The sequence below is a fragment of the Mytilus californianus genome, unplaced genomic scaffold (assembly GCF_021869535.1).
Source record: "Mytilus californianus isolate M0D057914Y unplaced genomic scaffold, xbMytCali1.0.p SCAF_11, whole genome shotgun sequence".
NCBI lineage: Eukaryota > Metazoa > Mollusca > Bivalvia > Mytilida > Mytilidae > Mytilus > Mytilus californianus.
This window is the reverse complement of record NW_026262593.1, coordinates 34,898,484-34,925,754: the sequence shown is the minus strand read 5'-3', so window position 1 is coordinate 34,925,754 and position 27,271 is coordinate 34,898,484. Positions and strand designations below refer to the sequence as shown.

The following is a 27,271-nucleotide window of genomic DNA, read 5'->3' as shown; positions in this document are numbered from 1 at the left end:
AACAGCATAGTGTATTGCACAAAAGCAAAAAATGAATATAAATTCAAATCATATATACCAATTCTAAGTTCTTTGACTACAGTTTTTCTGTGTCAGAAACCTATTATGTGTCAAATATTGAATTACAATCCAAATTCAGACCTGTATCAAGCGAGAATATTGTGTCCATTTTTGCCCCAACTGTTCAGGGTTGGACCTCTGCGGTCGTATCCAGCTGCGCTCGGCGAAGCAATTTATTTCAAATAATGTCAAAATTTTTATGAAAAATGGTTAAATATGGTTAATCATGGGATTGCAATTATAAATTTATGCTTGCACTTATCAATTTTTATCTTTTCTGCTCCTTCGAAAGAATAAAAATATTACAATTTATGTAACATTGCGGATATGACTAAATCATGTAATGCGTGATATCACCGGCCGCGCGGGCACAAAGAATTCCGCTGTGTGTGATAGGATGATTGTGCCTCTTAAGGGGTTGATAAATTATACTTTTAAATTTATTAAGGTCTTCTAAATCGATAACGCAGTTCTTGTGTGTGTTAAGATAGATAGCGTCCGGTTTCCCCTACGTATTGAATACCGCATCCTTGTCGGTTTCATGTAAGTAAATAAAAAAATGAAAAATACTGTTAGTTTTTCAATTTATATCAGTTTCAAATTTAAGGAAAATGTGCGACCATTAAACGTGGACCTTACCGTATTGTTGGTAGAAAGACGGGGACATATGTAAGTTATTTTTTGGCATGACACTTATCGATAGAAGGGTAACCACGATTTTTATTATTTAAAATGTTAGCGATTTTAGTATTTTGAGATAAGCGATTTTGAAGATTGAGACATGTAGATACCCTTTGCACGAGTTTGGTATTAAGTATTTTTCAGTTTCTGAGTTTCATTTTGTTATCCATGTTTCCAGTTGAAAGGAGCAAAGACTATAACTAGATTATGAACCAGCACACAGGAATTGTATCAAGTAAAAAGATAAAACTGTACGGCTTAAGACTCAAGCACTACCCTTCATCAAGTACCCGGCATAATGCTTAAACTAAGAACCAGAGGACAAAAACAAAAGAATTGGTTAATCAGGGTAGCGCCTGACGTCTGACTAAATAGAAGAATGGGACTGAATAGTTGAGTATGAGTTTTAGATAAATATGCCTAAAGTAATGAACAAAGAGAAGTTCTCGCTTGGACACACATTCCATTAATTTGTATATTATAAGAGCATACAAATGCATAACCATCATTACTACCATCAAAAGGCATCATAGTTTCAGTGACAGATTGTTGTTGTTTGTTATACATCACTATCTGATGGGTTCTTTAGAAAAAAAACTATAACCAAATCTACAATGGTAAAGTCTATTAGAACTATATAAATTAGAAGATGTTATGGTGGCCGCCCCATGCGGCCATTTCGAGTTTTCTCCTTCACTTTCACGTAAAATCGAGAAATAGGGAAATCGGGAAATCGGAAAAACGAGAAAGCGAAATCGAGAAATCGGGAAATAGAGAAATAGAAAAATCGAGAAATCGGGAAATCGGGAAATCGAGAAATCGAGAAGTCGGGAAATCGGGAAATCGAGAAATCGAGAAATCGAGAAATCGAGAAATCGAGAAATCAAGAAAGCGAAAACGAGAAAACGCAAAGGCGAAAACTCGAAAACGGGAAAAAGATTTCACGAATTTGCGTTTTCGCTTACTCGCTTTCTTTTTTTTCCGATTTCCCGATTTCTCGATTTCCCGATTTCTTGCTTTTGCTTTCTCGATTTCTCGATTTCCCGATTTCCCGATTTCTCTATTTCGCTTTCCCGATTTCCCGATTTCTCGAATTCCTGATTTCTCGATTTTTCGATTTCTCGATTTCGCGTTTGCAAAGTGAGAAAACGCGAAAACGCGAAAAGGCGAAAAGGCCGCAACCGGCCACCATAAGATGTGGTATGTGTGCCAATGAGACAACTCTCCATCAAGGTCACAATGTATAAAAAGTTAACAATATAGGTCAAAGTACGGCCTTTAAGGGGGCACTAGCTGTCAAATTCATGTTCACCGATTTGACTCAAATTCTCATATTTGATTTATAACAATGTAAAACATTTATCCAAACTATGAAAAGTCTAAAAATAAACAGTTAACAGGACATGGACATGATACCACGTAGCTTCGTTTCGTGTGTATTTTAGTCTAGACGCAATCTAATTTACTATCGAATTGACCTCCAAAGTCATCCGATGACCATATAAGTGATGTAAACATAAATTTACATTTGTTTCACTTTCAATGTTGATATTCTTTTCCTTTAAATAACTTTACACATACAATTCACGTGTTATCCATCTCTAGCTAAGGGGTTAAATTGAAGTTCACATGAATACGGATTCAATGGGGTCGAATTATTCACTTGCAAGTGAATAATTCATCATCAATGTTTCTCAGCTTATTTTGACAAAATTGAACTATACTGGCGGCTAAAAACGAATAATTATTTCACTATATCACTTTCATTAATGATTGAACAAAAAAAATCATATATTAGATTTTTTATATATCTCGTAGCTAGTTCCCCTTTAACACGGAGCCTTGGCTCACACCGAACAGCAAGCTATAGAGGGCCCCACAATGACTAGTGTAAAACAATTGAAACAGGAAAACCAACGGTCTAATCTATATAAAAAACGAGAAACGAGAAACACCTATGAACCACATCAACAAACGACAATCACTGAATAACAGGCTCCTGACTTAGGACAGGTGCATAAAAATGCAAAAGGTTTAAACGTTTTAACAGGCGCCAACCTTCACCGTAACCTGAGACTGTAGTGTAACATTACAACATAAAAAGACACACTATAAAATAGCAATTGAAATAGTTAAGAACACATGTGATATGATAAAGGAAATTTATATAAGTTAAAACACCCGACAGGCCATTTGCATGTCATCTCTAGAGACACAACAAAGACTCCTATCCAGTACAAGGCCAGAGTATTCAGCAACACGACAAGTCTAATCAAATTGACAATGATCTTTTGTGTGAAACATTTATTTTAAAAACTTTAAATTTGCGAGCTTAATAAACAACGTTTCAATAGAAATATTAGACCTCTTTGGTCACAATGTCAAGTAAATCACGTACTATTTAAACATGACGATTTTAGCATTATTATTATTGCCAATTATTTGACAAAAATATGGGGGAAGTTTAAAAAAAACCCGACAAATTAGTGTTCTTTATTGGCTACTTACTAGTAAAGTGAAACATTTTGTCATGTTACGTTACTTAGTTGATGAAATGTAATGCAACAGTTGCACATCATTATATATAATCGTTATTGATATAATCTAAACTAGTGTCATGTTTTTTTTTAAATATATACTTAACTGTTTTGTTTAAAATAACAACCTCAGACATATATACTACAGTTAGATGGACAGAAAGAAAATAAACTTCTAATTATAGTAACCGATTTACTTCAAAATACTAAAGATTACAATCTTCAAGAATAAAAGCAGTGAAAATAGATCTACTTGAGATATACACCTGCTTAAAACAGGTAGTAATGCAAACGTTCAATGTACTTTTCTTATCCTAAAGAAAAAAAAATAAAACATCTTGAATTTTGAAAGTGTGTCACGTAAGAAGCAAGTTTGGCTGTACTTGTAGAAAACTTATTTCAAACGGAATAGCACATCCTAAATTTACGGTGGTATTGTTTACTGAGCTCGGAAATTAAGATACGATCCGGGTAAACTTATCAATCCTTAATATAAACTTATTCTAAAAAGTTACCAATTCAACAACGAAATTAGATCTTTGAATATTTTTTTATTGGTATAAAAATTGATTTTGTTATCAGTAAATTAAAACCATAGTACAAATTATTGTTATACACATATGCGCTTTCACCGTTCTACAATCTGTCGATACCTTTATATTGGCATTGCACAAGGTCATGTTTTTTCTCTTACTGTTAATGGCGTCTTTACACTAAATTCATTGGATGTTGGATGTGTACTGATTGATATTTTTAGTCTTAGATACATGTTTTTTTGTTAGTTGTTACATGTATTGGCTTTGAACTAGCTGTCAGTATAACTGCGAGTACTCTCAGATCTGTGCTTTGTGTCTTTTTTTTTGTTAGGGAATGTATAAATTTCCTGCCACGTCCGGTCTATGTTTTTGTTAGATGTTTTTCTGCTTTGTATCGATCTGATGAGTTAAGCTCTTTTCAACTGATTTTCATAGCTTGTTCTTATGTTGTGCTGTAACACCACCGTCCCAGGTTAGGGGAAGATTGAGCATTCACAAACATGTTTAACCCCGCCATTTTCATTATGTGCCTGTCCCAAGTCAGGAGCCTGTAGTTCAGCGGTTGTCATATTTGTTTTTCGTAAATTGTTTTGCTATAAAGTAGACCGTTAGTTTTCTCAATTGATTTGTTCATAATTTTCATGTCGTGGCCTTTTATAGCAGACTATACGGTTTTTCTCATTGTCGAAGTCCTTACGGTTGCCTATAATTGCTTACATCCACTTCATTTGAATTTTGGTGGATAGTTGTCTCATTGGCAATCATACCACACCTCCTTATTACAGAGAAACCTTTTACACTATTCGAAAGCTTATCGATAGAGGAACAAAAGGTATATAATCAATGTGTTCCGCAATGCCGATAAGAGGGGTTACGGAGGACCTAAATGCCAAAATAGGCGTGAAAATTTTGAAATTGCCAATTTTGAATAATGGAATGGACTGCTACGACTTCATCCTCTAAATACAGAGAAACCTTATACAGTAACACCATTCGAATGCTTATCGATAGAGGAACAAAAGGTATAAACGGACTATTCCAAAGGATTGAAAATGGAGTCCAAGACTTGGTAAAAGGCCATATTTTATAATGTATATATATACCCAACTTTCAATTCACCTATCTTAACCGTTTTGGAATATATTGTTTTGATTTAGTTTTAATCAGTAGCATTGAGAAAATACTGCATTTTGATTGCATTTGATTTATGGCAAACACGTTCTTAAAGACAAAAAATACCGTTCTAAACTTAGCTGTAACCCGATGAGGGGTCTGACGATTTCACGATCAAATCCATAGGGTCCGACGATGTCACGATCAAATCCCAGTTCTCTTCGTTTGATTGTTTTTGTTGGCAAGTTCGTTTAGTATGTTCTAATCTTAAACGGAGTTGTGGATGGCTGTATCATTGTATAAAGCACAATACATATATTGGCGTTACGAGGCTAAGTTAGGTAATATGACAGGTATCGACCCGATTTGGAGTTTCGTAAACATTCAATACAGGTATCTTAGTGAACGTTGTACTTAGTAACGGAAGCTCATAAGTATGTTTATGAAGACCGGTTGCATTTCCGAAAAGATACTTTTTTGAACCGCAGTTCAGCCTTCATACTTCTCCGTCGTCAGTTGCTTGTTGAAGACTCGTGAACGTTCATTGTCTTTTGTCTTCATTTGTCTCTTGCATTTCGCAAAACAGACTGTCGATGATGACTACAGCAAAAAAGTATAACAAAATACCGAACGTCAAGGTAAATTAAAAAAGGGGAAGTTTAAAAAAACTGACAAATGTAAACGCTATCAACCAACGGAAAGAGTGGAAAAAAAGACTTGTTACGTATATAAATACATCACGACAATTGCATTTGCAATGCGGAGAACCGACTTATAGAGAACATCCAAGCACTTACCAATGTCTACCTCAAAAAGAAAAGGGCTTTAGGCCTTAAATCAATTACGGAAGAGCTCAGCACAGCACCGAAAGCATAACGTCAAACGCTTAACGCATAGTTATCAATAGCCGTTACAAGGAGCACATATTTCACACATATTTCACGTGGCGATTAGTTACAAAAAGCGATCGCTAGAAATCCACGTAGTCGTGTGCGATAACTGTTGTTTGCAAAGCATGCAAGCCACCCTTCTAGTGCTATCCAGCCGCCGAGATTTCAACGCCTTCCTCGATCAATGTAAAGTACATTTACCTGGTTTGAACAAAGATGTAACCGACTGTAGCAAGAAGTTCTTCAGGTTCATGTGGACCCTTTGGCTAAAATGGCTGCAATTTCACCTAAAAATTTACTCTGAGTACAGACAAACCTGCGCATCTGGAAAAGTTTTAAAGCATAGCATGCCCTAGATAAATAAACTTCTAATGCATTGCATGTTTTAGAAAATTTAAAACTTAACTGGATTTAGCAGTGCACTTTTTTTCGTCACTGCAGAAGATGATAAAATTAACAAACAGTTGAGTTTCACTTGATATGGTCCACTCAGGTACACAGTTTAAATCACCAATTATTATCAGGTATCTATTGTCCATGTCAATCAAAACAGTTCTCTTCAATTATTACCTGTGGGGAAGTTCTCAAACCTCTTTCCCAACTTAGTTTATTTTGGCAACTTCTGGAGGAATGAAAAAAAGTGCACTGCAAAATCCGGTTAAGTTATTAATTTTCTAAAACATAAAATATATTTGAATTTTATTTATCTAGAGCATGCTATGCCTTAAAACTCTTCCAGATGCACAGGTTTGTCTGTACTCAGAGTAAATTTTGAGGTGAAAATGCAGCCATTTTAGACGAAGGGTCCACATGAACCTTAAACATGGATATCATCACATACATTGTAACAGAGGATCAGGATTCATTTCTTTATTCTTGAGCCTCTTCATGGGGTTTTTGATTATGACTGTGATTACTTGGCCGTTTTATAGTTATTATTTGATTACCAGACCAAATATTTCATGATTATTTGATTATTTGATAATCTTGTTTAAAAAAATAATTAATAATTATGTGATTATATTGGCAAAACATTTGTGATTATGTGATTACTTGGACACCCCCATGAGGGGCCTCATTCTTTAACTTTTTATGCCATTTTTCTCTATTCTTTATTTATTTTGACCCTTAAGTATTCTCAATTCTTTATATTTCATCACCACATTATTCTCCATTCTTTATATTTTTAGCCTATTTTTCTCAATTCTTTATATTTTTGGCCCTTTATTCTGCACTTTTTACCCATTATTCTCTATTTTGTAAACCCCATCCAGACCTTCGTAACAGTATCGACTAATGATATTTTTAATTGCCGCCTTGATATTTTCTGCCTCTTTATTCACCCAGATCATGTAGAGTCCCAGGAATATGATGCACTCACCAGTGACAATAGGAACGATAAATCGCATATGAATGTATTTTACCATTCAAGACGGTATAAAGTCATTCCCAAAATTTCGCCACCAGTTTTCGATCTTTTTGAAAAATATTCGCCAAATAATATTATTATTTGAGAATTTTGTATTGTATATATTCCTTAAGATTTAAGAACTGTTAGAAGCGAGTATCCCATTATTCAATATAGTCTTTAATACAATCATTCCATACACAGAATATAGATGACCTATTGCTTATAGTATAAAAGAAACAGAACAAACCATGGAAATTTTATATTGACCAATGAACCATGAAGTCAAGGTCAGATGAACCCTGCCAGACAGGCATGTATACCTTAAAATCATTCCATGCATCAAATATAGTTGACATATTGCTTATAGTATCTAAGAACTGAACATTGAACCATGAAAATGAGTTGAAGGTCAGATGATACCTTCCAGACAAACATATAAACCTTCAATCATTCCATATACCTATTCCTTAAAGTTTAAGAAAAACAGACCAAAGCACAAAAACTAAACATAAGCAATGAACCATGAAAATGAGGTCACGGTCAAACAAAACATGCCAGACTGACATCTACATCGTAAAATATTTCCATACACCAAATATAGTTGACCTTTTGCATACAATATTAGAAAAACAGACCAAAACACAAAAACTTAACATTGAGCAATGCACTGTGAAAATGAGGTCATGGTCATATAAAACCTGTCAAACTGGCATGTACATATGTACATCGTAAAACATTTCCATACACAAATATAGTTGACCTACTGCATACAGTATTAGAAAAACAGACCAAAACACAAAAACGTAACATTGACCAATGAATTGTGAAAATGAGGTAAAGTTCAAATAAAACCTACCAGACTGACATGTACATTGTAAAATATTTCCATACACCAATAAAATTGAGAATGGAAATGGGGAATGTGTCAAAGAGACAACAACCCGACCATAGAACAGACAACAGCAGAAGGTCACCAACAGGTCTTCAATGCAGCGAGAAATTCCCGCACCCGGAGGCGTCCTTCAGCTGGCCCCTAAACAAATATATATACTAGTTCAGTGATAATGAACGCCATACTAAACTCCAAATTGTACACAAGAAACTAAGATTAAAAATAATACAAGACTAACAAAGGCTAGAGGCTCCTGACTTGGGACAGGCGCAAAAATGCGGCGGGGTTAAACATGTTTATGAGATCTCAACCCTTCCCCTATACCTCTAGCCAATGTAGAAAAGTAAACGCACAACAATACGCACATTAAAATTCAGTTCAAGAGAAGTCCGAGTCTGATGTCAGAAGATGTAACCAAAGAAAATAAACAAAATGACAATAATACATAAATAACAACAGCCTACTAGCAGTTAACTGACATGCCAGCTCCAGACTTCAATTAAACTGATTAAAAGATTATGTCTTCATCATATGAATATCAGGCACAATCCTTCCCGTTAGGGGTTTAGTATCATACCATCATAACATATATGAGAAGAACATAACCCGCGTCATGCCAACAACTGGTTTTTAAATAAATGTGTTTAGTGCCGATGCAAAGACCCTATAAGTGAATCAATATTAACGCCAAAATATGCAATCTTTAATAACCTGACAACAGTATCGTAACTATATCCCTTCTTAATAAGTCTATTTTAAGGTTTTGTTAGCTTCAGAGGTGAATACTGACATTTTTGTGCTTTATAAAGAATATTTCCATAAAAAATTGGATGTGAAATACCTGAACGTATAAGAAGTCTGCATGTTGAGCTATATTTACGAATGATGTCCTTATACCGATGATAAAATTTAGTAAATGTTTTGACTAGTTTGTGATATCGAAAACCCTGGTGTAATAATTTTTCAGTAATACATAAATTTCTCTCGTTAAAATCTAAAACATTGTTACATACACGAGCGAATCGTACAAGTTGAGATATATAAACACCGTAAGATGGTGACAAGGGAACGTCACCATCTAAAAATGGATAATTAACGATAGGAAATGAAAAATCATCTCTTTTATCATATATTTTAGTATTAATCTTTCCATTAATGATATAGATATCAAGATCGAGGAAAGGGCAGTGGTCATTGTTAGTATTAGCTTTATTTAAAGTAAGTTCAACAGGATAAATTTCTTTAGTATACATACTGAAGTCGTCATTATTGAGAGCCAACATATCATCCAAATATCTAAAAGTATTATTAAATTTGTGTATCAGATGTTGTTTCGATGGGTCTTTGCTGATTATTGTCATAAATTGTAACTCATAGCAATACAAAAAAAGGTCCGCAATAAGTGGTGCACAGTTAGTCCCCATTGGAATTCCGATAACCTGACGATATACGGAATCTCCAAAGCGAACAAAAATGTTATCTAGTAAAAATTCAAGGGCATATATAGTATCAAAGCATGTCCAATTGACCAAATATAGTTAACCTATTGCATACAGTAATAGAAAAACAGACCAAAACACAAAAACTAAACTATAACCACTGAACCATGAAAATGAGGTCAAGGTCAGATGACACCTGCCAGTTGGACATGTACACCTTACAATCATTACATACACCAAATATAGTAGATCTATTGCTTGTAGTATCTGAGATATGGACTTGACCACGAAAACTTTACCTTGTTCACTGATCCATGAAATGAGGTCGAGGTCAAGTGAAAACTGTCTGACAGGCATGAGGACCTTTCAAGGTACGCACATACCAAATATAGTTAACCTATTACTCATAATAAGAGAGAAATTAACATTACAAAAAATCTTAACTTTTTTTCAAGTAGTCACTGAACCACAAAGTATGAAGCATCCAGGTCTTAAAACCTTCTGAAATATTAAGCTTTTAAGAAGTTAGTTAAAGCCGCCGCCGCCATACCACTGTCCCTATGTCGAGCTTTCTGGGACAAAAGTCGCAGGCTCGACAAAAATGGACAAAGTAAACTAATGCTTTTCATCCAAGGAATCTTCACACTAGTGTTTTGGAACCAGGAATGATTACACTAGTGCTTTTGTACCAGGAATGATTACACTAGTGATTTTGAACCAGGAATGATTACACTAGTGATCAAGATCGACGCTTTCACACTATTTACATCTAATATTCTCTATAGTGAAAAACACTTACCCGGAATTAATACATGGCGGAATGAAATTACGCTTACAGTAGTGTCTAATAGCTAGTGATTATAACAAAACAAACAATCCATAGGACTTCAGAATAGTAATATATGGGAGTCAAAAAAGGCGATGTTACACTTTTCAATTTAGCCCGTTTCCAAGTTTTGTTATTTCCCTATACAACATGGCCTTTTTCATGTTTAAGTCGTCTTTTTTCAGTCCGTATAAATGTTTTAACAAGAAATCAAATACGATCAGGAAGCAGAATTTCCGAATAGCCATTTATTAAAACTAAAGAAAAGATCCCTAGGATTTTATAGAAATAGAGGAAGCTGTCCATTACAGATAACATTTTTTTTACAATAACCATGTTTGTCCCTCTCTTGATTCATACACTACTAATTCTCTTCCTTGAAATAGCATTACCAATATATAATATATGTACATATAAGCTGTTACATCCTTATTAAAAACTTATGAACCCGTCTAGTTTAAAAAGCGTAAAACATATTAGGATACATTTGCTGGATAATTTCACAATGTTTATACTGTAAGTAATTTAGTTTATATGAATTCAATTGTTTGTGTTCTTATGCACCCGCCGTCACCGGAAGTGGCATTAAGTGTACGGACGTCCCTAAATTGGTTTCCGTTTTCTAACTTTAGTTTGCCTCAACCAAATATTATGAATTTTATACACAATGCTTATTACCACAAAATACAAATCAAGTTCGAATTTGGTTGACGTCACCTTTAACGTTCTGCTTTACGTGCAGTGGCAAATATAAAAAAGAAAGTAATTTGTATGTGCTAGTTAACAAGGCAATTATTAAATAAATATACAAGCACAGTTTCGAAGGGACAACAACAACAACACCAAACACCCCGTCCGTCGTCCAGTCAGTCGTACACTTATTTAAAGATTGTCTCTTCTGAAACTTCTGAAACAATTTCGACCAAAACTTATGGTGGTTCATCCTATCTTGTAAAAATGATTTTTTTTCTATATCCCAGTCAGTCAACAAACATGGCCGCCATAGTTAAAAATAGAAAATAAAAGTAAAATGTATTAATTGTGTTATTTCTTGAAAACCATGATAGCCGAAGAAAATATAAGAATGGCAAACATGCTCAAAATTCCTACCTACTTCCAAAAAATATCAGATGACTCCTTTAAAATTTATTGTCCTTATTATGAAGATTTTTAGGAAAGAGGGTGAAATGTACAAAGAAATGATTTTACCAAAAATATGTACATCCCATATCAATTTTTTTCTTTTCAAAATTCTTATATGTGTATTTTTTCAATCATTCATAACAAAGAAATTGATATAATATGCTTTTTCTTCTAAAGAAATCAGAAAAATCCCAAATTTACAAAATTTACAGCATGGTCAATTTGACACGAAAAAGCAACACAATTTTATAAAACTTTCTTATATTAACACCTACCTATAGTTTTTTTAAGTTAAATTTATTCAGATTGGTCCACTTCATCTTTAGTGATAGTATGAACAAAAGTTCAATTGTGAAACTGTGATTTTTTTTCATGATAAAAGCCCAAAAACGGGTAAAAATTGATGAAAAATGGGAAAATCATAAAAATGGGGTACTTTCAAATGGCCTTAGCAAAAAAAGAAGTGTACCACCATATGATTTTTTCTTCGTCAATTACTTTCTTACAGTCATATAAACCCAAAAATCAGGTTAAGAAAAAAAGTTTAATTCTAGAAATTTTTGACTCCTCAGAGGTGTACATCCTTAAATGACGAAACAATAATTGATAGCTTGAAACTGTTGAAAACAGAAAATGAATAGCAATACATAAATGCCAAATGACCGAAACCATTGGATGACTGCTTAATTTTCTTTCAATGGCTATTTATGGCTCATTTTCACGTTTTTGCCTACTATCTCGAAAACTATACTAAACAGTTATAAAACGTAAAGAGCATAAAAAAACGGCAGTATAAGATCTACAAAAATGTTAAACGACAGAAACTTTTAATGATTCTTTAAATGCCCTTAAATGGCGATTTTTTAAAACTAATTATGACTTGACAAATTTCAGCAATTACAAGGTCTACAATAAATGAAGAATTTGTTCATGACACAGATGACGCCCCCACTTGCATATAGCGTTATAAAGGGACATAACCCAAGAACGGTAAAAAAATCAAACTTGAACTGAGAACTGTGACAATAAGCATTGTGTATAAGTTTCATAACATTTGGTTGAGGCAAACTTATTTTAGAGAACGGAAACCAATTTCGGGACGTACGGACGTACAGACGGACAAGGATAGCACTTAATGCCCCCTCCGCCGCGACGAGGGCATAAAAATGCCAAAACAACCGAAATCATTGGATGACTTCTTTAAGATTTTTAGTCCTATAAGGACGATTTTTGACTAATTTTCGTGTCCATCGTGATTTGTTCAAAATATCTTCTTTTCTGAAACTACTGAACAAATTGCCACTTAACTTGAGATGCATAATCCGTTTGGTATCTAGTTTGTGCATTTTGTTTTATTCCAGTCTGTCAACAAATATGGCCGCCATGTCAAAATATAGATTTGGCAAAGTATATAACATTCTATCGTTTATAATTAGACCCCCATCCATCTGTCAAGAGTAATTACCCTCTAAAGATGATGTTCCTTCACTTTCAAGATGATGTTCTCTATGTTTTACATTCTGGGCAAACTTTATTGTGGATAGGTAAAAATTATCACCGATACAACGAACAAAAAAGATATTTTGGTCATAAATTGTATTCTAGCCGATATGTTGGAGAGTAGTCGTTGTTGAAGATGCACCATATATCGAGGTGATCGACAAAGGCTCTGTAATGCATTACGTTCGTGCAGGTTTGTTTTTAAATAAATCCTTGTAAATAATTTATTAATTTTTTATATCGAATATTGACTTCCTATTTTCGATATTTCAGTGTTTTACCTGGCGAATCAAAAAGGTCTAACCAACGCGAATAGTCAACGGCGTCAATTTTGTTCACTTAAAATAAATATGAACAATTTCGGGAAATAAAATTGCAAACTATTTACTTGAGAAATTAAATCACACACATATTTCATTCTTTTTTACATAAAAAAAACTTACTTAGGTAAAATACAATTATCAACAGTTACTCTGTTTTCACGTGGTGAAGAATCTGTTTAAATAAAAACGCCCAAAACTCTTACTGAGTGTGAATAGAGAACTGGGGCCTGTTTATCGAAACTGTCCTAAGATCGGTCCTAAGAATTTCTTAGGACAGAAATTAGGATGAAGTTAGGACCGACTTACGACATGTCTCAGCATGCACATCGAAGCTATCTTAGGATTATCTTAGCTAGGATGTCCTAACCGCTGTCCTAAGTATTGGCGTAAAAGAAAATAACAAATTAAAAATGAAAATATTGTTTCAAATTTAACCAATAACTATAATTTGAAAAAAAAGATAAATAATTAGAAAATTGTACATTTAAACTCATAAAACAAAACATAAGACAAAAAATATAACTTCGTTTCATATAAGAATTGAAACAAACGAATTGTAAATAGTTAAAATAAAATATATAATCGGTAAAATCATTATATGCTTTGAGTGAGCTGAATTCGAAGTGTCACGGTTTCATACTTAAAAGTTCAAAGGCAAATCTCGTGCATCTTTCATATGAATACTGAGTACTTCAACTATTTTATTACTGCAAATAACATGCGATGATACGTGTGAATATAAGAGACGAAAATCGAATTCTACCGATGCAAAACTACCGACTCTCCTGGACGACGTGGACAAGAGTAACACTTTGCTTTTTGGTAAATTGTCAAATGTTGCAACAAATGGTGCTGAAAAGAGGGATAGGGATTTAATATGCATTAAAGGAACTACCATTTGATTTTTATGGGGGGGTGTTTGGAGTAAAAAAAAAAAAACAGGATGAGCAACTTTGCAAAAAAAAAGCAGGATGACAATTTACATGTATGTAAAAAAAAGTCAGGATAAACTAATAAAAAAAGGCAGGACCAATTAGAGTGAAAAATAAAAAGGAAGGACAGAGATTACAACAAAAAAAAAGCAGAACAACATTTTTAATCCTAGCCCCCCCCCCCCCCCCCCCCCCCCCCCCCCCCCCCCCCCCAAGCCCATCTTAAAAATCAAATGGTAGTTCCCTTAAGTAAATGCAACTAATACAGGCCATATTTGTTTATAAAATAACCATCCTAAATATATCCTAAAGTTAGGACCATCCTAAGACCATCTTAAGACACCTAAATTGGTATCCTAAAGTTAGGACAATTCCTAGGATTTTCCTAAGTTACGACATGTTTGATGAACCCACTTAGGATTAAGATATGTCCTAAGTTGGTCTTAGGACACGTCCTAATCCTAAGACGGCTTCGATAAACAGGCCCCAGATTGTTATGGTTTGGTTGTTGTTTTTAATGGGATGTAAAATAAATCAACTATTACTAGATTTGCATGTAATAAGCGATGAGAAGGTATATATTTCAACAGATGACAATTTGCACGAAAGCACATGGAAGGGATCAAAATATAAACGGTACCAATATTTCTGCACCAGATGCACATTTCGACAATCAATGTCTCTTCCGTTGTGCTCGATAGACCAACATATTTGAACATCGAAAGCTTATTGAAAAAATAAAGAGCTATAAACCAAAAAGGACAAAAAAGTATAGCCAGAGCCGGGTAGGAATCGGAGCTTTGCATGAGGGAGATAATAATATTTTAGAAGTTAACTTTTTTGTTTCGCTGTGTTAATGATGCCAAGACTGGATCAACAATTTATAACCGTACAAGTCAAAGCAGGTGAATATCAAGTAAAACTGAAAATAATATTATTTGTAATTGAAATATTCAAATTAGATGAGGATTTTAGGTTGGGAATATTACTTTAAGAATAGAAGTTCAAAAATTTATCAATGAGACATATCAAAATGCATCGTCTTTCTACTGACATATCGTAAAATTTAAAAGGCCTTATATAAAGCAAAATACTTTCTATATTATAAGTGCGAATAATTAAATCGGATGTTTGTGGAAAAGCATGTTTTAATATTAAAATTTTTTTTTACATATTACATCATAAATAAATGCAAAGTGTACATCTGCGTCAAACAGAAAGTGTTTTCCGTCAATAAACATAGTCATTTAAGATGCAGATAATAGGATTAAATGTGTTTGTAGAAATTTGAATAAAAGATCAACTATATGTTCAAACCATTTCGCTTTATCGCGTTTTTTAGCTTTTGTGCAGTTTCCGCGTTCACGCTTTCGCCTCCACAATCGCGTTTTTTACTTTACCTTACGTTGTTAAATTAGAATAACACTTTAGAAGCGCTTTTCTGGATTTATCTTTTCACTTCATCTGGTCCCTAAACAAAAATGTGTACTAGTTCTGTGAAAATGGACGTCATACTAAACTCCTAAATATATAAATGAACTAAAATTAAAAAACATACAAGACTAACAAAGGCCAGAGGCTCCTGACTTGGGACAGGCGCAAAAATGCGGCGGGGTTAAACATGTTTAGTGAGACCTCAACCCTCCCCTATACCTCTAGCCAATGTAGATTAAACGAACACACAGGAATACGTACAGTAAAACTCAGTTAAAAGAAGTCAGAGTCCGATTTCAGAATAGGTAACAAAAGAAACTAAGCAAAATGACAATGATACATGTTCATTTTCATGCCAACCGTTACCTTTTAAGTAGATATGAGCATGTTCATTTTCATGCCAAAAAAAAAAAATGGTGTGTCATATTGAATAATCCGCTAATTTATAGTTTCATATACGTCTGTGATGTATGTTTACACAGTTATGGATGCTGGATTCTAATTATTGCCAGTGCCAATGAGACAACTCTCCATCCAAGTCACAATTTGTAAAAGTAAACCATTATAGGTCAAAATACGTATGTCTATTTGGATGGCTCACCCAATTGTGCAATATAACGGAACTATAAACAACTGTCATACAAGTCGGGGGTTTAGTTAGCTATAGAACCAGGTTTAATCAATCATTTTCTGCGGAAAATGCCTGTACCAACTCAGGAACATGACAGTTGTTTTCCATTCGTTCTGTTGATTGATAAAGTCTAACGTTTGTTTTTGTTAGTTTTTATGGACTTCCCCTTTTTGAATTACCTTGGAGTTCGGTATTTTTTTACACTTGTTAATGTAAGTGCATCCTAATGTGCACGAAGTGTAATCAATTAAGGTTTGCCTCTTTGACGTAAAGCAGTCGTTGATTGATTGAACAAATGTCTATGAGTGGATTTATCGTTTAAATACAAATTGACCAGCATTGTTTTTTCTTATCCAAAACCCTCACATATCATATTTAAAAAATATCACTTTGTTGGTCATTCCTGCTTTTGTTTTTGTTCAGATTCACATCAACAACGGGTTACTGAAATATACATTTCAAGATTTGCATGTAAAACTTAATTTCTTCGCGGCTGCAGGGACATGGACCTATCATTTATCAAAAGAAAGGTATGCCTTGGTCTTTGATTCCGAATTTTTAAAATAACTTAGTTTTGTCCTATGTCTTGTATTATGTAGGTTTCATGGGTTTAACTAACCATACTGCGTCTAATAATACACACTATATCTTCACACCTTTTAAAACAGACTTGTTGGATCATAAGTTTGCATTCTGGCTGGCAATGTTCCCGATGATATTAAACATGCTACATGTTTATGCGCCTGGCTCAAGTCAGGAACCTGTCGTTTGTGGTATGTATTGTCTTGCTAAGCTGTCTTCTAATTGAATTTATACTCTTAGAATTTTGAATTTTCAATAGTAACGGTGTGCAATATCTATGTTCCCAGGAAAATTCAATGTATGCATTCGAAAAGGAAATTTGATATCTTCGTTACTAAAAGGAATGTAACATCTGTGTTCCCATGAGAATCCAATACATGAGCTCCTCCTGATTTATTCGATACCTTTGTTTTCAGGGGAACCAAATACATTCTTTGATTATGAAGAATTTAAAATATTGTTTTTACCTAATATGACTCTACCGCAAATTCCAAGGAGAAATTCAATAACTTTGTCACCCTGGGAATCCCACACCTCTGTTCCCAGGCCAAAGATCTAACATATGTAATCCCTAGAAAATTCAGAATGCTGATGCCCAAGGGGAATTAGATAAATTGTTTCCAGTGGGAAATTCAAATATTCGTTCTAAGTGATTTCATATACCAATGCCAAGTACCATTGATAATCAAATACAACTTTTGTTTTTGAGGTATTAAATCTTTGTGCTTCATGGGACGCGATGTATTTCCCGAATCTGAAATGTCTTCGTTCCCCTATTAGTTCATTACGATCCTTGTCAATGAGAAATAAAAACGCATATGTTCCCGAGGGAATTCAATACATGCATTCCACTGGTTTATCCAGTATCTTTGCTGCCAAGGGAATAACATATAGTCTGTTCGTATGGGGTATTCAAAATATTTGTGTTCAGTCAATGTCCCCTTCAATCCAATATCTTCGTTCCCAAGTTAACTCAAATCATTTATTCTCTTTGAATCGGGCGCCATTGATAAGACTTGTGTAAACGAACCGCCATCTGACATACAACATTATAAGCCTGGTATCTTTGATTGGTTTACCCAGGGGTAAACTCAAAAACAATTTGTGCCCTGGTCATTCCAATATCATTGTGTAGCAGGGGTATCCAATAACGTGTTCCTAAGTCTCGGTAAATATAGTGTGATTCTATACTTAAGAACCAAAAACAACGACCGTAAATACATATCCTTGCTCACATGGTTAAGAAACTGTTCTAGCAACACGATAATTTCCGATAATGAAAGGGTATGAACAAAAAAAGTTGAAATATCCAGATGAAGAAATTTTTTGTATAAATCGTTAGGTTTTTTCCTAATCTTTTACTTATATTTCCCAGGACAAAAATAAACTTTGTTTGCATGAGGTGCCATTTCACAACATGAAATAAGCATTTATAAACGTTACTCCAGTCCCAGCATGCAGATAATTTGTTTTCGTCGATTTCATCAACATGAATTTCATTTATTTGAATTGCTTAATATTGTATGCAATTACTTACGTAGTTCCATTTTCAGCATGCAATAGAATGAAATTTGAAAAAAAAGGCAAGACAGGAGTTTTGAGTAAAAAAAGGCAGGATGAGTAACTTGGCAAAAAAAAAGGCAGGATGACAATTTATGTAAAAAAAAGTCAAGATAAAGTAATAAAAAAAAAAGGCAGAATAGAGTGAAAAATAAAAGGGAAGACAGAGATTACAACTAAAAAAAAATGCAGGACCAAATTTTTCATCCTAGCCCCCATAAAAATCAAATGGTAGCTCCCTAATGCTTCAATTTATTGTTTAGATATTTGATGGATAGTCATATTCAAAGATGTGACAAAAAATATGAGTTTTGCTCCGGTTGAGCATTTTTTGCGAAGTGGTGACCTTAAGATTCAGGAATTTGTATAACAATATCGGTTTATCCGCATTTTTTCCGTAATGCCCCAATCAACTGATTATGTATTTTATTTTATTTAAACATATTTATCTGCAAAATATCGCAAACAACTGTTACTTAAGAGACATATCAACAAACAATATAAACTAGAGGCTCTCAAGAGCCTGTGTCGCTCACCTGATTCTACTTTGGTTTTGGAAATCATGTAAAAATAGATTAAAATCATAACAGATACCGTAATAATGAGTGAGGCCAAATTTGGTTTAATATTGGTCCTGTAATTTAATAAAAAATCCTGGTGGCCATCTTGAACAGTAAATCGACAACAAAGTAGCAACACTTAATCAGCACCTCATAAGAAACATTTATGCCATGTTTTGGTTTCATTCCATTTAGTGCACCTCTAGAAGAAGCATTTGTATGTATTTCCCATAGAGTCTTATGTTAAAGGAAGTCCCCCCATTGGCGGCCATCATGGATGAAGGATCAGCTTCAAAGTAACAAAACTTAGTCAGCACCTCATAAGGAACATTCATGCCATGTTTGGTTTCAATCCATTCAGTATGTGGTTCTCTAAAAGAAGACATTTGTATGTATTGTCCATAGGGTCCTTTGTTAAACATTGTCCCCATCTGGCAGCCATCATGGATGAAGGATCAGCTTCAAAGTAACAACACTTGGTCAGCACCTCAAAAGGAACATGCATGCCATGTTTGGTTTCATTGCATTCAGTGGTTCTCTAAAAGAAGACATTTGTATGTATTTCCCATAGGGTCCTATGTTAAACTAAGTCCCCCGCTGGCGGCCATCTTGGATTATGGATCGGCTTCAAAGTAACAACACTCGGTCAGCACCTCATAAGGAACATTCATGCCATGTTTGGTTTCATTGCATTCTGTGGTTCTCTAAAAGAAGACATTTGTATGTATTTCTCATAGGGTCCCATGTTAAACTATGGATTATGGATCGGCTTCAAAGTAACAACACTCGGTCAGCACCTCATAAGAAACATTCATGCCATGTTTGGTTTCATTCCATTCAGTGGTTCTCTAAAGAAGACATTTGTATGTATTTCCCATAGGGTCCAATGTTAAACTAAGTCCCCTGCTGGCGGCCATCTTGGATTATGGATCAGCTTCATAGTAACAACACTTGGTCAGCACCTCATAAGGAACATTCATGCCGTGTTTAGTTTCATTCCATTCAGTGGTTCTCTAAAAGAATACATTTGTATGTATTTCCCATAGGGTCCTATGTTAAACTAAGTCCCCCGCTGGCGGCCATCTTGGATTATGGATCGGCTTCAAAGTAACAACACTCGGTCAGCACCTCATAAGAAACATTCATGCCATGTTTGGTTTCATTCCATTCAGTGGTTCTCTAAAAGAAGACATTTGTATGTATTTCCCATAGGGTCCAATGTTAAACTAAGTCCCCTGCTGGCGGCCATCTTGGATTATGGATCAGCTTCATATTAACAACACTTGGTCAGCACCTCATAAGGAACATTCATGCCGTGTTTGGTTTCATTCCATTCAGTGGTTCTCTAAAAGAAGACATTTGTATGTATTTCCCATAGGGTCCTATGTTAAACTAAGTTCCCCGCTGGCGGCCATCTTGGATTATGGATCGGCTTCAAAGTAACAACACTCAGTCAGCACCTCATACGAAACATTCATGCCATGTTTGGTTTCATTCCATTCAGTAGTTCTCTAAAAGAAGACATTTGTATGTATTTCCCATAGGGTCCTATGTTAAACTAAGTCCCCCGCTGGAGGCCATCTTGGATGATGGATCCGCTACAAAGTAACAACACTTGGTCAGCACCTCATAAGGAACATTCATGCCATGTTTGGTTTCATTCCATTCAGTGGTTCTCTAGAAGATGTTCAAAATGTAAAAAGTTTACGCCGACGCCGGACGACGATGGACGACGCCGGACGACGGTCGACGGACGCCAAGTGATGAGAAAAGCTCACTTGGCCCTTCGGGCCAGGTGAGCTAAAAAAGGAAAGATAAAAAGAAAAATAAGAGAGAAAAATATGCATATATATCATATGTGTGTGTGTGTGTGTGTGTGTGTGTGTGTGTAGATCACTACATTCATATTATACGCATGATTAAACCAAGAATCTCTTGGTCTGTTTAATATAGTCAAAAATATTTCTAAAAAAATCTTTATTTTGCTCATCTGTCAGATTGTTACTACCAGAAGTCTCTATATCCAATACAATGTCATCTGGTAACCAGTTAAGATTATATTCCTATGAATATGACTTCAATTTGTATAGAAAGGACATTTAAAGAGGATATGAACAGAATCTTCACGTGAAAACCCGCAGTGACAAGATGTATCTTAAGCAATATCTATAATAATATCTATAATAATATCTATAATAATATCTATAATAAAGAGATCAAAATTATAGAATGTAGCTGAACATCTTAATTGCGTTAAAATAACATTGAGATTTCTGGGATCAAAGGCATAGTAACTAGGGACTCTTTTATTTCCTACTCCAGAACTCATTTCAATTTTATTTCTCAATTTAGATAACGTGTATGTTTTCGCACAGATATGTCTAATCTATTCCATTACCTAATAGTCGATTGGATAAATGAGTCAATAATTATCGAAAGTCTGAAAAAACATAATATCGTCACTATTTCTTAGTGGTTGATCTTTGTATCGATGGTGGAATGATAAGTGGCGTTTCCACTATAACCGTTGTAAAACATTTGCAGTTTTCTTTTTCTGTGACGGTCTTGAAGATTTTCTTATCCATTTTCTTTATAAATATTACTTTTATTTGTAACTATTGGTAGGTCTGTTATAATTCTAGCAGCTTCAAATTGCAATTTTCCTAGTTTCATTTAGTACTACAATTTCCATAGTTATCCCAAACTTCACTGGCATATTCAAAAATCAGTCCTATATATACTAAGTATATTTTTTCTAAGTTTGGTCTGCTAAGTCTAAAAACTATATTATCTAACGATATGCATTTATATATTTTGATACACTCAAAAATCAGTACTGTAACAGTGTTGTCGATGTGTTTGTCCCATTGTGCATCGTTACTAAGCTTAACTCCGAAGTATTTGTGGTAATAGGCGAATACTATTTTCCAGCCGTCAAAATCCGATTCATTGTGCAATAAAAGGAAATATGGCAATGAGCCAATGAGGCAACTATCCACCAGAGTTAAAATGAAGTAAATGTAAGCAATTATAGGCAATAGTACGGCCTCCAACAATTAGAAAAATTCACACCGTATAGTCGGCTATAAAAGGCCCCGACATCAAAAATGTAAATCAAAACAAACGAGAAAACTAACGGCCTAATTTATAACACTACAATTTACGAAAAACACATGGCAGGCATGAACTAACCACAACCACTAAACTACATGTTCCTTACTTGGGACAAGCACATCAAGAATGTGGCGAGGTAAACATGTTTGTGAGCGCTCAACCCAACTAACCTGGGACAGTTGTGTTACAGCACAACATAAGAACAAACAGTGAAAATCAATTAAAACAATCGTCGGTACGAGAAAAAAAGTAACACAAAAATACCTAATAAATTCAATAAAGGGGAAATACCATAAAATATGACAAAATCAAAAGTTATCAACCAACAGAACGAGTGAAAATCAACTGTCATATCAACGACTTGGTACAGGCATTTTCCGAAGAAAATGGTGGGTTAAACCTGGTGTTATAGCTATAGCTACCCCCCTCTCCCCCCCCCCCCCCCCCACACACACACACACACTTGTATGACAGCAGTTGTTTATAGATCCGTTATATTGACGAAATTGGATGATCAAGACAAACAGGCATTGCTTTCTACAATTGATTTTCACCTCATATTGCGAACTATTTCAATTTAAACTGATATTACAAAAGAACTCACGCACAGGCTTCCCTTAATGCATAATAAAAGATCATTAAATATATGAATGTATTACTTGTGAATAAATGACCAGTATCTATATTAACGCTCAGTCAAGCCACTAATATAATAAGATAATTGAAGAATTATCAAATTGTGAATTCAATAAAATCGAAAGAAAAAAGCCAACTGTTCATTCTGCAGCAAAAGTACATTTAATTTTTAATGAACCCTGATTTTGTTAATGTAAAGAAATATGATACCAGCAGTGTTAAGTATAGTATTTAAATTTGAGGGTGGGACGTTAGGAAAACATTTTGATAACACCTTTTACACGGATTCAGCTCACATAGAGGTAGGTCGAAGTACTGTTTTAATTTATATTAGATATTTTTGTTTGTTGGTAAAGCTTTTAATTTATTTTTGTTTAATAAGAATATTTTACTGCTTAGATGCTGGTGCAATGATTATAAGAACATTTTTAATTTAAATTAATGTATTTTTTGAATGTCTTTCGTGTGAAATCTGTTGTTTTGCTTTTAAAACATCTCAAATCTTATAATGCTACTTAAAGCTTTTTTTTTTAAATATTGTATACTTTTGGAAGGAAAAGAGAAAGAACGAACAGAGTTAATTTGTATCAAATTATACATTGTGACGCAAGTCCACGCGTCTCATTTCTTAATGGTTAATTACACCTGAAAGTGCATGAATGCAGCAAGCGATATATTTACTATTTATCTAATATCATAATTGAAATATTAGTAAGATAATTAGAAAAATATGTCATGACACAGAAAATGTAAAACTGTGACAAGAATATTTTGCAGCAAGGAGATTATGGTGACCGAGAATTGATGTACAAATAGGGGATATTCTATATCTTTATAGAGAATAGACAATATGTATTTGTGCAAACACATTTACATTAAATGTTTATGGCGTGAAGAACAAACAACAAAAATGACAATTGTATCTTAACATCTTGCATGACTTATGTACACCTTAATAGTACAATAACGGGTCATAATAACAGTATATATACATGTAAAACGATCCGAACATTATCTCATTCGGAACAAAAAATAAAAACTAGTTTATGTTCATTGCCCTTTTCAGTGGGAACAATATTATACTACAACCATAGTTTAAAACATCTTCAATGGTAACAACATATAGTAGCGAATAGCTTTTTAAAGAAATTTGTTAAAAACCAACCCTAAAATAACTTTAAACTTACAAAACTTTAATATATTCACAAATAAATCGAACCTGTATGATGATGATCTTTTCGCACCATCTATTTGTTCGATTAGTGTTGATGTGCGAATTTGTAAGAACACGGTTGTGTAGCTCATTTTTTTTAAAACCAAAGTCTCATTCATATATCGATGTTAAATAAACCCATTAGAAACGCAGCAAATCAAATACCATATATACGAGCATTAAAACCGAAAAGGGACTTAAAGTAAACCTCAGCGGTTGCCAATACAACATTTAACTGTTTCAACAGATAAAAAAAAACCAACTAGTAACAAAGGATTTTGGACTAAGTAGCCTTACTTCTAATAATGTTTAGGATTGATAACCTGACTTAGTGCATGGAAAATTTGCTGCGTAGTTGATATTACAGTGTCAATATACAGTTGAAAGATGAGACATGGCTATTGTCCTGCTGATACGGGAACAGTTAAATTCTTACCTAACAGTTTAAAGATATCTCATTGAATTAGTTACAGTTGATCTTGAATGAATATAATGAAATACTACTTCGTAATTGAAAATAAACCTTGTATCATATATCTCATCACACACCACAGATGTTTTGGGAACGGTTTGAAACGCAATTAAAGAAATGTATATTATATCTCCAATAGTTATTGTTGTGAAATATTATTTTGTGCGAGTGTGTGTGTGTGTGTGTGTGTGTGTATCCACGACAGCACTGCATTTATATGCAACAACATATTGCATTAAATGGCATTGAATTGTTACATTTGTCCCCAAATTGTTTTTGAAATTAGACTTTCAATCCAATTGAGTGAAACTTTTATGAAAGCATTGACATTCCTCTGCAAAAAATCAAATAAGAATCAGTTGCTTATCGCCTCGTTCTTATGTAAAATTGCATTTAATTTTCTGCCTGGAGGTAAATATTGTTCTGGGCGTTCATAAGATCGCATATTCCGATACGTATTCTGACATTGCTGTATGAATGTCAAGTCTAAAATGCACTCACCAATATTTGAATGTAGAACGGATTGGTTTTATATCATCAGGTTATTTGATTTTACCCTGAGTGTTTTTAATAACTTGGTGCATCATCTGATATGATTTTTTAAAATGTTGTTGTTGATTGTGCTTATTTTTCTTATCCGTCATATATGAAAAAAAAAATCAGATACGGGGGTATTCGTCAGTGAAGCAGCAACCCAACGATAAATATATATATATACATTTGATATAACCAAACTACATCTAGAGGCCAACACAAACTCTTCTCTTTAGCATTATTTCACATTTTGTCATCCTGGGGACATTTTGTAGCTTTCTGTACTGTTTTGGCTCTGCTCGTTGTTGAATGCAGTCCTGAAACCAGTAGTTGTTCACATCCTGCCCTTAGGTATTTGGTTGGTAGTTGTTGCAGTGGCAATTATATCATATGTCATTTTCTTAAATCGTCTTTGATATGCACGAAGTACTTGCCACTGGACGCTATATGCAAACAACAACTAGTCAATCAATTCTTATCTTACATACAACAATAGACATCTGTCTATACAATACTCTAATTTCGCCGCATTTCAATAGAAGTAGGGTAATAAAGTGAACACAGATATATAAATGATAAGAATCTGAGAAAATATAAAATGTTGAAATTAATGTTTTTAATGTATTGTTTTAGTGAGTTATCTTTCCCGAAAACTAAAACCGATATCCATGAGAAAAGGATCCTCGAACATAGACAATCACGGAATTTCCCAATTAATTATTTGAATTGGACGCAAAAACTACATGTCGTTAGTTAAACAATTTGAAAAAAATCTATTTTGTTACAGAAAGTCCATAATTATGCATGTTCAGTTTATTCAAATACAATTGGTCTTGTTCGAAATAAAACAAATTTTGTCACTCCTAAATTATCATAAAGCAAAAATGACGGTATATTACATTTTTGGTTACATCGACATAATGTAATTTCCCTGATGTTATACACCATTATCACTTACATTTTCAATGGGAATTTCTCCTACATTACCTTTGTATTAACCTGATACAAGTACCCTTTGTTGAAAAGATGATTCATGTATTATAGCTTCACTTTATTGTGGTTAGATTAGAAAGAAAACTCTTTGTGTATAGGGAAGTGTTCGGCAATAAACTTAAAGAAATTACCAAATCAGAAGTTGATTAGTCCCTAATTCAAACACCACATTTAGACAGAACATAATCAATACATCAATATCATTTTTCTCTTTCTTATTTTGACAATATGTTAAAAAAAAATCAAATAAATTACTTTTAAATATGAAAATTAACAGAGATCAATGACATCACAGTATGTTTGTACTTTTGTATTTCTTTTATAACCCCAAAGTTGTAAATATAATGATATCTCAATGACACAATCTGTGCTTCTATAGTATCTCAAGTAATACAAAATTACTTATTCTGTAAAGGCAAATATCGTCTGAAAGGAATTTAAAATTTCTATACATTAATATTGACTGGTCATTTAAAAACAGTCAACCTACGTAAGGTATTCTATATTTGTTCTGATACTCAAAGCGAGCAGATTTGAAAAACAAACTCAAGATTTGACGTCGCCAGGAACTAGCGATAAATGGATGATAAAGAGTCCCATATAACAGATCTACTGTTAACGTTGTAATTCTATAAAGACCCCCTTATCATTATTTTTCAATTCTCGCAATAGTCGATTGAACACGAGCAAATATGAGATTTCAGTTCTCCAAGTGAATCGTCACATCTTTTGATTTTCGTGATATTTACACTTTATGCAAATTTAGAACCATTAACCATAAATTACCCATTGAGATAGGGAGATGGAAAAATATTCAGAGAGAAAGAAGAACTTGTAAATTGTGTAATTCAAAAGATCTTAGAGATGAGTTTCATTATATTATGAGGTGTAAAGATATGTCAGTAAAAAGAAACACATGTATTGATAAAAAGTATGTATCTCGCCCAAATATATCGATGTTTAAGGAAGTTATGAATTTAACCAAAACATCTAAACTGAGAAAGCTGTGTACCTTCATTAGATATAATATGAATTCCCATGTGTGCTCTCCTGGTTAAATACAATCAGTATTATTGTAAATAGTGTACATTATTTGCTCTGTGTATTCATGTATTTATGTCTGTATTTATTGATGTCATGAAGTGTCTGTATACCATTGTAATTGCAAAGTTTGACAGAATAATATATATATATATATATATATATTTATGACAGTAAACCTAACACCAGTGTCAGGGAGATTTCAAATTTCAAGTGGT

At 33.8% G+C, this 27,271-nt stretch overlaps 1 protein-coding gene across 2 annotated transcripts in view; it reads left to right on the top strand.

Moving 5' to 3' along the window:
• The first annotated feature begins 630 nt into the window (after nucleotides 1-630).
• Nucleotides 631-27,271, top strand: part of LOC127719949 (neprilysin-4-like) — a 75,461-nt gene continuing 48,820 nt past the window's right edge. Inside the window, exon 1 of one of the 2 annotated variants that reach the window (XM_052226317.1) lies at nucleotides 631-729. The gene's annotated coding sequence lies outside the window, so the exon portion shown is untranslated. Of the gene's footprint in view, nucleotides 730-23,018; nucleotides 23,103-27,271 lie in introns of those variants that run through there. The other variant, XM_052226315.1, reaches the window with a different exon arrangement.